This window comes from Coturnix japonica, chromosome Z (genome assembly GCF_054131305.1).
Source record: "Coturnix japonica strain WE chromosome Z, WE-NBRP24, whole genome shotgun sequence".
NCBI classification, from domain to species: domain Eukaryota; kingdom Metazoa; phylum Chordata; class Aves; order Galliformes; family Phasianidae; genus Coturnix; species Coturnix japonica.
The window spans coordinates 18,301,909-18,314,025 of NC_140702.1; the positions used below are offsets into that span (position 1 = coordinate 18,301,909).

The 12,117-nt window shown below is 38.3% G+C and overlaps 1 long non-coding RNA gene across 11 annotated transcripts in view; it reads right to left on the reverse strand.

Annotated features, from left to right (window-relative positions):
- The window catches only part of LOC107306495 (uncharacterized), a 55,054-nt gene that overhangs the window by 27,042 nt on the left and 15,895 nt on the right, over positions 1-12,117 (reverse strand). For 9 of the 11 annotated variants that reach the window (XR_014939275.1, XR_014939280.1, XR_014939279.1 and 6 more), the window contains 3 exons: positions 6,511-6,596; positions 6,318-6,411; positions 6,172-6,227 (listed from right to left, as the gene is read on the reverse strand). This is a non-coding gene — a long non-coding RNA (uncharacterized LOC107306495). Of the gene's footprint in view, positions 1-6,171; positions 6,228-6,317; positions 6,412-6,510; positions 6,699-12,117 lie in introns of all 11 variants that reach the window. The other 2 variants (XR_014939271.1, XR_004305675.2) reach the window with 1 other exon arrangement.

The window sequence follows — 12,117 nt, forward strand, 5'->3', positions numbered from 1 at the left end:
AGTAAAGATACCTGGTAGTGCTAATGAAAAGTTCATAGGCATCTGGCCTCAACCATGTGAATGCTGGGGACCCCATTATGGCAAGATGAGGTTCTAGGTCAGACTGGTCAGACACTGGTACGGTAGGGCTTATTCATTTTAAATAGGTATTGTGATGAGATGTCCATTTCCTACCATTAAATATAAAAGAAACTTAAATGGTAACCATAGACTCAAAGCTTCTTCAGGTGAGAAGCTGCAAACTTTAAGCAGACATCACCAGAGATCTCTCCTTTTCTCTGTATTTCAGGGTATGGATTCCAAACCAAAATACATTAAGAGATTTTTGTTTGAAATCAGGAAGCACAATTTATCCAGCACACAGAAAGTAGGAAATTAAAAGTTAAATCTGACTCTTTCAGTTGTCATTTATGGGAAGAAAATTTTGAATGTTTTTTCTTTCCACTGTATTCAGCTATATCCAGCTAACAAATGTTTCCTTCTTTTCACTTTGTTTCTTCATTATCAAATGCTATCAGTGTTATGTCTGCTAGCTGCTTGACCTTGAATATAGAGACAGCTAAAGCCCATGATAACACTGAAACTGAAGAGCAAAGAAACACTTTAAGACTGTGGTGAAGCTGAGAACTGGGGGAAAAGCCATGTCCGGACAAAGCTTATACAATATCAAGGCCCTATTTATTGAAAAGTGTATTTGTATCCACAGTTGCTGTGTGCCAGTCTTCAGTGCTCACCTTCCCTGTGGTATCTAGACATGATTTTTGTGAGAGAACAAACCTAGGTTGTGAGCCAGAGCTCATACTGTTGAAAAGAAGCCAGAGATCCAGGTGGACTTTACGCCATGTGACTGGAAGTTATTTTTATCTCTGTCTTTCTGAGAGAGGAAAAAGAAAAAAAAAAAAAAAGAAAAAAAAAACAACAAAAAAACAACAAAAAAAAACACCTTCATGTAGAACTTCAGTACTTTAAAGGGTTTAATTGACAATGAAAGGGAAACAATACATTTAAAGGTCATTGTAATTATATCTACTTACTTTTTTCTATTCCATAAACAACATTTTGTTAACTTTCCAAATTATGCAGTGTTGCTTTGACCTATTTTTTTAGATGCTTGAAAGGATAATAAAGAATCTGAAAGGTAGTAATTTGGGACTTAAAGTTTGAACTTTGAATGCTTTTATTTTTAGTACATAACGTAAAGGATCCTTAAAGAAGGGGAAAGAAGGTAAACCTAGGTCAGGAATGAAAAAGCATTGTCTAGGGAAAAGCAACAAGCTCTTTTGTTTCAGTTTGTTGCTCATCTTTTATTTTTCAAGCTATATTATTGCAGTTTCAAATGAATCGTGCAATATCATTTACAGTGTGACCAGAAAAAGCTGTTATTAGCGCTAGAATTAGGAGGATTTTATAGCCTCTTCAGATCTAGAGAATGCTCTAAGTGTAACAATGGCATTATACACTTAACAAAGACACCAAGTTAACATAAAATGAAATAATTACTTTACATTGTATTTTCAGGGCTGCCTGACTTTCTTCTCTGAGCTTGTATTACCAGCCTAAAGATTATCTGGATATTCTTCTGTTAGGCACTTGAGAAATATTTGGGATTCAGGAGACACAAGACATGCTGAAGTTCTTGGAAACTATGTGTCAGCCTCAGTGGCTCTAAATGGAAAAACAGGCTGCAGGGAAATCTGACCATCACTGAGCAACTGTTCTGAAGAATGCAGCAGGTTTTCAAAGCAAAGTCAGGCTGCTCATCCATGCAGCTGTACTGGAGCAGAGCAAAGACCACTATAGCAAGCATTCCTGCTTCATCAATTCTGCGTGAAAGATTTCCCTTCATAATATGGAAAGATTGAAAAGTTACTCAATCTTATGAACCTTAAAGAACAACCAATAGATACAAGGATTTACTAGCTGACAATTACAGCCTGCATTTATGGGATTTAGGTTTTCAGCCAGAGTATGAGAATGACAGAACATGACTCATAGGGTATTATGGTTTTGTAATTATCAGTACTCCACATGATAACATTCTGTAAAGCATGGCTAATTAAAGAGTTAATATTCCAGTTCGGTGGACCAACAATTTTCTGGATGCCTTCGTTCTCAGAAGAGAAGAACTACATATCCCATGGGACTTCACAGTCAGAGAGGAAGATAAGTAACAGGAGGAAGTCACAAGATCTCGCTTTCTGGCTTGAGCTTTATCTTACTCTATGCCTGGCAGTCTGTGGATGTGCTCCCCAGCCATGCACCTTCAGTTCAAAGTAGGCCTTTCAGTTGCACACTCTCTCTCTCTCTCATTTTATTTGATTTATTAGCCTCAGTCTCAATTATATTGTATTATATTGTGTGTGGTATCTTGCATTCTGACATCATATTTATTAAGTTTTCCTCCTTAGATTGTTGCCACTGTTCTGTTTTTGGACCCATCTCCCTACTGTTCCCCTTCTCATTTTTGAGCCAATGGGCCTACAGGCCTGCTGCCCTCTGTCAAGGGGATAGATTGATCTAGATAACATCAGGGTATAAGTCCTTATCTGAGGAAGTAGGAAGAAGTGTACTGAGCTTCACTGGTGACATCAAAATGAGGATGTCTTCCTGAGGTGTAGCTTTTATTGTAGCACCATATTACCCTAATGACATAAAATGTAAAATGGTTTTGGTTAAGAGCAAAGCTGTTTGTTACACTTTTATTTTTATTATTCCATACTACTATTTTTTTTTTAAATATATGCCATTAATTCTATTTTAATCCTAATAATTACAGGAGGCATAGGTTGTTCTGCTCATAGAGAAGGGCTATCCACAATTTCCCAGAATAAAATTATTTTTTATTAAGGTATGTAGGTGACATGGACTTTAATCCAAGATACTTGTTTAAGAATTTTGCTGAGAAGAGTGAACAAGCTGAGAACAAGAGTAAGGATGGTTTCATAACTGGAGACTATGAAATGGCTGTCATGTAGTACCACATTCCATTACTGTACAAGCTTGTTAGAAAAAGCCATTAATAGATAACTTGATGACTTTTCTTATCCTATCATGGAACTTTAGACTTGACACGGTCATTCCAAGATATGTGGTACCACACTGAAGGTTTGAGGAACATGCGTCTGGTCACCTTGAGCCAACCTGACATCTACTCCCTCCTCTCCTCTAAACTCTTGTCAGAAACTCATACCTTTCTAGAGTTTTTATTAGATACAAAGTGGAAATCTGAGTATGTTTAGACTAACAAAGTCTACATTAATTTATATTAGAAAATCCCCATGGGTTTCTTTTAAGTTTATACTGTTGAAATTGGCTTCTTCCCATTATTTCCACACCCAGACATGACAACAAATCTGCTGAGTCCCTTGGCATTGACATCTTGCATAAAGAATTCAGGGTCAATAGGATGGAGGATATGGCTGTGTTAACTCAAGCCCATTTCTTGACAAAGTTTTGGCTACAAAACTCAGTTTTCCACTCCTTTCATCTAGTTGATACAAAGGAAAAATATTGCAAAGATGACTGATGTTCTTAGGTAGGGCAAAAGCATAGACTGTCATAGATAAGATGAAACAGTCTCAGACCAAATGGCAATGTAAAATTACTTGTGCAAATTATATTCAGTATAAGGTGGATGTAAACTGCAGTAGGAATTGGCATGAGAAGAATGGTGATAATTCACCACTTCACAAAAGTGTATCATACTTTAGATTGCTGTCTAGATAAATTTGTGCTTACAAAGATACTTCAGCAGTCTCCTTGGGAGTACATCATCTGAAATGAGTAATATCAATTAGAGTTACAAATATGAGCTCTTCTTAACTAGAATTTGAGGTCAGTAGCAGATGTTAGAAATTCCTATAGATGAATGCCCAAAGAGAAGGATTTTTTTTTTAATTATTTTTTTTAATGGCAGAAATCTGCTAGCTATTCTTGCCTTATCTGCAACAGCTGAGCAATCTTTCAGTGCCATGAGGAGATTGAAAACTTGGCTCATATCTAGCATGGACAAGCTTGCCTTAATCACATTGCTCTTTTACATGTGCACAAGGACATCAACATTGACAGTGCTACAGTAAAGCAGCCATTTGCTGAAAACAACTGTCAACATTGTCAATTTTTTTGGAACCTTTTATAATGTGATTTGTGTGACAAAGCTTGTATAATTCTGTTTATCAGCTGCAGTAACAATTTTCTCTAAGGGGGAGATGAATTTTCTATTACCAGCTCCTGCTTGACACTCTAAAGTAAATTAATTAGAGAACATTACAAAGTAAATGAACTGCAACAGTCAGAACTTCTAGTCCATGGAAAACACTTTTGAGAGTTTTCACATGAAGTCACAAAAACTCATGTATAAATTTTATTTTTCCATTTAGAAGTCAGGCTTCTTACGAAAATGTCATGCATTTTTTCTTACTAGCATATAATAACCTTGCCATTGTGCATGTAAATATGTTTGAAAAAAAGAATTAGAATTACACTGTGTGTTAAGTGATATAAGAGATTGATTTTTTTTATCAGCCAACATGAAAGGCTCAGTACAGCTGTGAAGTAGGTAAAAAGCAAAATAAACATAGTAAAATGCTTCAGAGTCTGAGACAGAAATAGTGCTGGAAATTAGGTGAGCCCAGACTTGGGACTGGTGCCTAACTTACATGTGTATCTCCTACTGCTCATGCTCAGCTCATCCAGTACATCCAAGCTCGGTCTCAGAGCACCTGACATATTTCAAGTTATGGGACCACTAATGCTGCAAGTGACTCTTGGCATCCTCGGTGCCACAACACTTTCAGTTTATCATATTCTGCTCTTATTCCTTCCTAGGCATCAGCATTTTGCAAAACTATAAAATGCAATGGTTCTGAACAGTCAGCATTTGGTTAATCTTAAAGTCAATTACATTTTCTCCAACCAAATTTAACTCCACAGGTTTAGCTAATTCCTGATCCCTCTAGTCTGTTTTACAGAAGTGTTATTTCTCCCACATACCATTCATACTGATGAATTATGAAATGGATTGTAAAGGAGAACTGGGCACATTTGCTTGAACAAATCCCATCTCACATCTCAGGTGCATTTTGAGAAAAGGTTTAAATTTACTTCTGTGGCTCTCTTCAGACATTAATGTTGAAGGACCTTCTGGGCCCTTAAACAATCCTCTAATAACAAACTTTCTCTAGATCATCTTAAATCACAATTTCTAAGGATGCCTTTTATACACTAGCTGCAGTCCTGCTGACTATCTGAGCAATTACAATTGATTTTTCTAACACATCCTTGCAATACCTGGGAGATATCTCAGCATAAGCTGTACAATTACTGGTATTTATCTTGAATTAAAGAGAGGGAGGGAGAGAAGGACCCTGGGCACAGTGCACACAAGGCCCTGAGAGTTTCATAGCTCCCAGAAGGAGCTGGAGCACACTGTCAAAGTGAATGGTGTCTCACAATTAATTTGGTTGGTGGCCAGGGGCTACAAATAATTCTCTTGCCCGCAGCCAGGGTTACTCAGCTGTATAATAATGATGAAAGCCCCAGCTTCTACAAGGCTCAGAGTTGCAGAGAATAATTTTGCCAAGGATGGGTTGTATGGGATTGTATAGGTGTTGCTCTGGGCTTACAATGTAATGCATTTCTAATTCTTTCTAAAGTTGAGGAAGAATAAAATGGTTAATCTTCATGATGACAAAAGGAAGCAGGAAAATAAAGTGACACACTTGAATGAACTGTGAGGAAATAAAGTGCACAACATGTGATAATGCCATGACTCTGTGTTACTGCGCATTTCTGGGCTGAAAAGATACGGCTTGATGGGTAATTTGTCACGCTGTGCAATAGAGAACAACAGTAAAGAGACTTCAGACAGAAGAAAATTACACAAATAGTAGGGTGGAAAGGTATAATTGAAGATGGCAAAAGACTGAAAGAAAGACATTTAAAATTACTGTACTGACCTACTAAATGCACTTGGGCGTGGAATCCCGGCCTCACAAGAAGAGGCATTAAACGACTGCAGGCTGTGACACTGCTATAGGATAATGCCAATCTTACAGAGCTCTCACAGGATAAAAAAAAAACATTCAGTGGAAACTGGAAAAGAATACTGAACCTCTTTTGGTGCACGTGCATAGCCCAAGCAAGGAGTGAATTCACAATGGCGGAAGTTACCTGTGGCCAAGCTGGTACTTCTGCTCATGCTACAGTCCTCCTGCAGTAGTAGGACTCTGTGGCATATAGAAAAAGTGAGAAAAACTTCTTGGCAAATGATTTAAGGTATTTCCACAAATATATGACAACACCCAAAATTCACTCACCTCAGTGGGTGAATTCATGGCACCAAAGCTTCACTTTCTTCTTGTGAACAACATGAGGCACCATCTTAGCTTCTGGCACAGGTGGTGCTCATGTCTACAGAAAGAACAGTGAGCCAATTACTGCCTGCTGGTCCAGCCAGTTTGTTCTCATGCCACTGCAAATCCCCAGAGACGTCAAAAGAGTTGTACTCACGAAGATGTCCTCTGTTCTAGATGTCCACTGTTGATCAGATTCTGGGTCCTCATGAAAAACTCCTGAGTCCAACTTAGTGCTAATGCCTAAAGTCACAAAATTTCATGCCATGGATAGAGATCTGCAAGTAAAGTTCCTCTTTTGCTGTACTTTTTCTCATGCTCTCCTAGCATTTTGGTCGAAGTGTACTAGAGAAAGCAGACAGAGATCTTATTTTTTCTTAGGAGTTACTGTTTACTGGACTCAGATGCAGTGAATGAATATTCAAAGGCAACACCATAATCAACACTACTGAAGATTCTAATAACATCCACCACTGACTACCTCAAGATTTTGTCAGTATAAAATGTTGTTATTACCTGTTGTTCATGAAACATTCCTGTATAATACAAAAAATAACATCACAAGCACACTAATAGCATTGTTTGAGGAGACACTTGAATTCTACATTTTTATCTTCTTTTTGTGTGCTCTCTCATTCAAGGGAAACTGCAGAATTTCTTTCTCCCATCAGGTGTACCTGATACACTAGTGAGTGATCCTGGAATGAGCTTCCCAAGGTTTTCTTGTCGTGGGCACAGCATACTCACACAACAGGGAAAGCACTGCTGGCTAGCGCATGGCTGATCTTACAGTTTGCCAAGTTTCTGAAGCACCCACTCTGCATGAAGCCTCAACTAAAGAAAGGCAGAGCAGCTGCAAAATGAGGAACTCTTCCATTGCAGAGATACACTAAACTGTTTTGCTACTGTACAAACATTTTGACCATAAAAATAAATGATCTAAATTGTGAAACTGTAGCTAGCTTGCTGTCAAGTTAAATAAACAATGAAGCAGCCCAGATACTCTTAACAGCAATTGTTGCTCCATGACTGAAGGCTTTTCAAAAGACCACTTCTAGTGCATTTAAGTACTAAATGAAGAGAATATTTTAGTAAAATAAGTTTCTGTGTTTGTTTATCACACACCATTTGGTAATAGTCAGGGCTCTGTGTGATTCTGTGGCTATTAAATTTGCCAGAGGATCCACCCACTGCTGCAGACACACACTGCAGGATGCCGACTGTCATTTTTAAAACTAAAATAGGATGGTGGTTGGTTTTTTGGTTTTGTTTTGTTTTGTTGCTTTTTGTTTTTGCATTGAGGGCTTTTTCCTTTTTTTTTTTTCCTTTTTTTTTTTCTTTTTCATTTAGTGGCACAGAAAATCTTCCAGATGTAAACTGAAAATAAAGTCAAACAGAGATGCATGCCCAAGTGTGCAGGCAGCCTAACACAATGGCTTTAATATACAAAAATTATTCCCTTTATTCTGATTGGTAATTAGAGAATTTCACAGACATTATTTTAAGTGGTCAGTCATGCTAAGCATTACACAGCTGCTTCTTATCCTGACCTCTGCTTCACAGACCAATTTCTACTCTTCCTATATCCCATAAATTCCAGTTTCCCCATACTTGCTCCCCAACTTATTCCCCATACCTGCTCCTCAACCTGCTCAAGTTCTTGATACCAATATTACATCCTTGGTACCAACGCTGCATCCACCAAAAACCAGCCAGAATATTAAGTCTGACATAAAATCAATATTAGGCAATGTGCAATACAGTGCTACAATACAAGGCAGAATTCATCACATTGTTTTGGTAAAGACTCCCATTTTTCTAATTTACTTGAAGTGGTGTCTGAATCCTCAATCTTTTTTTTTTTTTTTTTTTTTTCTCCAAGAGAAAATTGTAGCAGAATGTAGGTCAAGAGAGTAGCAGAATGAGATAGGGTCTTAAATAAAGCACATCATAGTATGCCTGCAATAAGCAACAGTTCTGATTCAAGCCCATATGTAAAATAGTTATGTTGTGGTCATGTATCTTATGCATCTCAAAACCTGCATGCTTTATTGACATTTCCCAGACTGCAGTATAATACGAAAGTAAAATAAGATCCAGGACCTCAGCTGCTGTAAATTAGTGTCTGTTTAGTGGGAATGATGCCAGTTGTGTTGGCTGAGGATTGGTGCGTGGAAAATGACTTGGAAAATATAGATGGAATTGTGTATAATGTTTCCTGTTAATAATCCTACATTCAAATATACTCAAAGAAATGAGAGGCTGTCTCCTTTCCCCAAATTTCCTTGAAGTTTACTTCTCATCCAGCTATGAAAATCACCATAGATCAGTCAGGGGCACTGTCCTGTTTCCTGCATTAGGACACGGATTAATACTCCTCTGCCTCAAGAAAGAATCTGGGAATGAGAGAGGGAGCTGCCACAGTGCACTCCTTCCATTGACCAGGTGAAGGGAGGGAGGGAAGAAGGGAGGGACAGGAGGAAGGAGGGAGAGGAGGAGGGAGAGAGAGGGGGAGGGAAGGAAAAAAGGGAAAGAAAAGAAAGGGAAGGAAGGGAAGGGAAGGAAGGAAAGCTTTTTCCATTCTCCCCTCCAGAAGCAAGATTTAATTTGAAGAAATCTATTACAGTATATACATATACATATATATATATAAGATTAAGAACTTGTATACAATTTAGTAAAAAATTCATTCAAGACAGCTTAATAAAAACACAGGAGTTGAATTTACTTCCATAATTTTAACTACATTAGTGGGCCAAATAGTGATATTTTACTCTTACCATAGTGATGCCAAGTTCAGTACTATTCTTATCACTTAGAAAAAGGACAACAGCTATGCCTAACTACACAGTCAGAATTTAATCATCATCTGGGCTGCCTTACACTGACAGAATCACCTAGCCATGTATTCACATCAACCTGCAAATCCTCTTCCTGACATGTTAGCACTTACAAAGTATATTCTGAAGCCTGAGGTTTTAGTCTCAGCTTTATTTTCTCAACAGTGTTCCAACTCCATTTTTCAAGCAGCTATACTTACTCTGCTTTGCACAGACCATCTATAGGAGGAAGCTAAGCTGAAGTTACTTCTTTCCCAAAGAAGATAACCTATTATATTTTATATTCTGTACTCTGAAGGACAGAGAATGGAGCACTGAAGCCCCCATAGCTACAGTTATATTTCTTTGGGAGCTCCAAGTTTGCATTTGCAGAACCACATGAGTCAAATCTGTCAGTCTATCCACCCTAAATCATGTGGATCAGGAGTAGATATATCCTAGCCAAGGGAGCAGACCAAATTTGTATTTGATGGCTTTCCTCGCACCCTACCGCCCCTCATTGCCCTAAACTAGGAGTTACGTCAAATGAGGGGAAAAACAAACAAACAAACAACAACAACTAAAACTGGCAACAGAAGCAGGATGTCTACTTCAGGCATGACTGATCATCTTGATGCTACAGCCAAAAATTCCCTCCAAAATTTTTTTTCACCTCAACTCGTGCGCTGGGAAATGATGGAATCGCTGGTGCTGTCTGTCTTCTGCACATTTCTGTTTTTCATCTTGCCAATACCTACATCTTATTGATAAAGCTCCCTCTGGCCTCAAAGAGCTGTGCAACTATATCATCAAGAAACAACTAATTTTGTCACAACTTAACGATGGGTAAGAGTTACAGACATATATAAAACAATATGAAGTGCGTTAGTACTCTTTAATAAATGTATACCTTTCCCATATCACCCCCTCCAAAAAATAATAACACATATATAGCACCAAAGCCATTGTATCCTCTCTAAAGTCTTTATATACATCCTCTATTGCATTTCTATGGGAACACTTGAAAGACAAGGATGTCTTTCATTTACACTTATGATCTCAACCTGAGCTCACCTCCAAACACAGATTCCTAGGAATAAATGACCTAGGCAAACACATTTTGTGACCCATGTGACTGCAGCATTGATAAAGGGACACAGGATAAAGTCAGGGCCCTGTCTGCACTGAGACTTTAATGTCCCTGCATTACTCACCTGGAGCCTAAACCCATGCCCCTGCCAAAGAATGCAGGAGATTCATTCAAGCTCAGCCATGGACTTCTTTGCCATGACCTATGTTTTAAGTGTAGTGGTCTCAGTGTCTTTCAGATGGATAGTAGATCTTTGCTGTGGGTCAGTGTCTCTTGGATGACCTCCTAACCTCCCTCTGTTGCATGTTGCAGTTATGTGCCAGGCTGGAACCATGCCTTATCTCAGCACTACTTCTTGTCATATATCCTACTGCTCCTGACTGTACCCTCTTGGCAGACCTGACTGATCACTCCACAGGGACTCTGTCACAGCCCCTTCTCTGCCTGCTGTGATTGGGTACTGCAGGACCATGCCCTTGGTGATGAGAACCAGTATTGGGGTCACCCTCCACTCCTGGCATGTCTCCTCATTGTGAAACAGCAGCTCCCTGACAAAAGCAAGCTCTTGTCTGCTCAAAAAAAATTGCTAGTTGAGTTTCTCCGCTGTCTCCTTGCAAGTGCTAGAAAACAAAGGTTTCAATGGCAAACAAAGGAATCTCCAAGGAAATAGGAGCTGGCATGCCCAACCTGTAGATGTGTGCTAGTGAGGCTGTCACTCTTAATGCTGAGCTCATGCTAAATTCACCTCTTTTCATGTACCATTTTACTTGGAACATCTGCTTTATTTCTTCCTCACTTATTTTCTCCTCACAAAATGTAAATAGCAGCATTACACAGATCTCTGCTAACATTATTAACTGTTAAGATTGCTCCTGTGAAACAGCAAAGCTATTCAGAGTTGGAAATGTAATGAGCTAAAAACAATAAGTCTTTTCCATGAGCATGGGAGAAAAGCTTCTTTTGTAATCAGTTATCACAAGCCTCAGCTGAACTCTTCAGATCACTTCCTTATATTAATAAGTGTTTGGTATGCAGGAAAAAACCATATTCTCATAAGAGGGAAAAATGAAAGATTCCAGGTTTCTGTTGCTAATTATCAACTGCAAAATAGAAGGGGGGAAAAAAAAGAGGGGGGGGGAGGAAAGAAAAAAAAAAAAAAGAGAGAGAAAAGAAAGATTGACTAGTACTGCATTACCAGATAATAACACTCAAAACTAAGTAATCCCAAAATGCAGCAATGTCATCTAAATGCCATCCAAAGAACAAGCATTGAGTTGCAAGGGCTAAGGGCAACCTATCTCTCTTTAGTTAACTATAGTCTTCATCCATATGACATTCCCTCAGAATCTAATTAGAGCAGACCAATATATACTTGCCTCCTCAGAAAAATAGAAGTGTTAATGGCCAATCAATACTAAAAACGTATTTGTCCAAAGTCATCAAATCACCAAGTGAGATGACTGTAGCCAGCACCCTATGTTTCCATTTTACATCTTATCTAATGTTTTTAAACTGTTGTAAATACTACTATAATCATTCCAGCTTCATGGCAGCTGATGTGCTATACATATTTGAGAGGGTGGTATCAATTAGCTGTTATCTATAATGCCATGTCTGCAATTACTACTACATCCCAACTTATCATTAATGCATCTGACAGGGTTTTTCCAATGTAACATTTATTTAGAGGTTAATCAAAATTCCTAAGACTGCCATTTATTATAATCTGATTTTAGATAATTGTCGAAATCAGTGGCTCTTAGAGACAGCAGATTTGTCTCAGTCTCAATGAATATGGTATATTAATGCCAAAAAACAACAGAGGATCAGAATTACACTTTCTGTGCATGTAAGT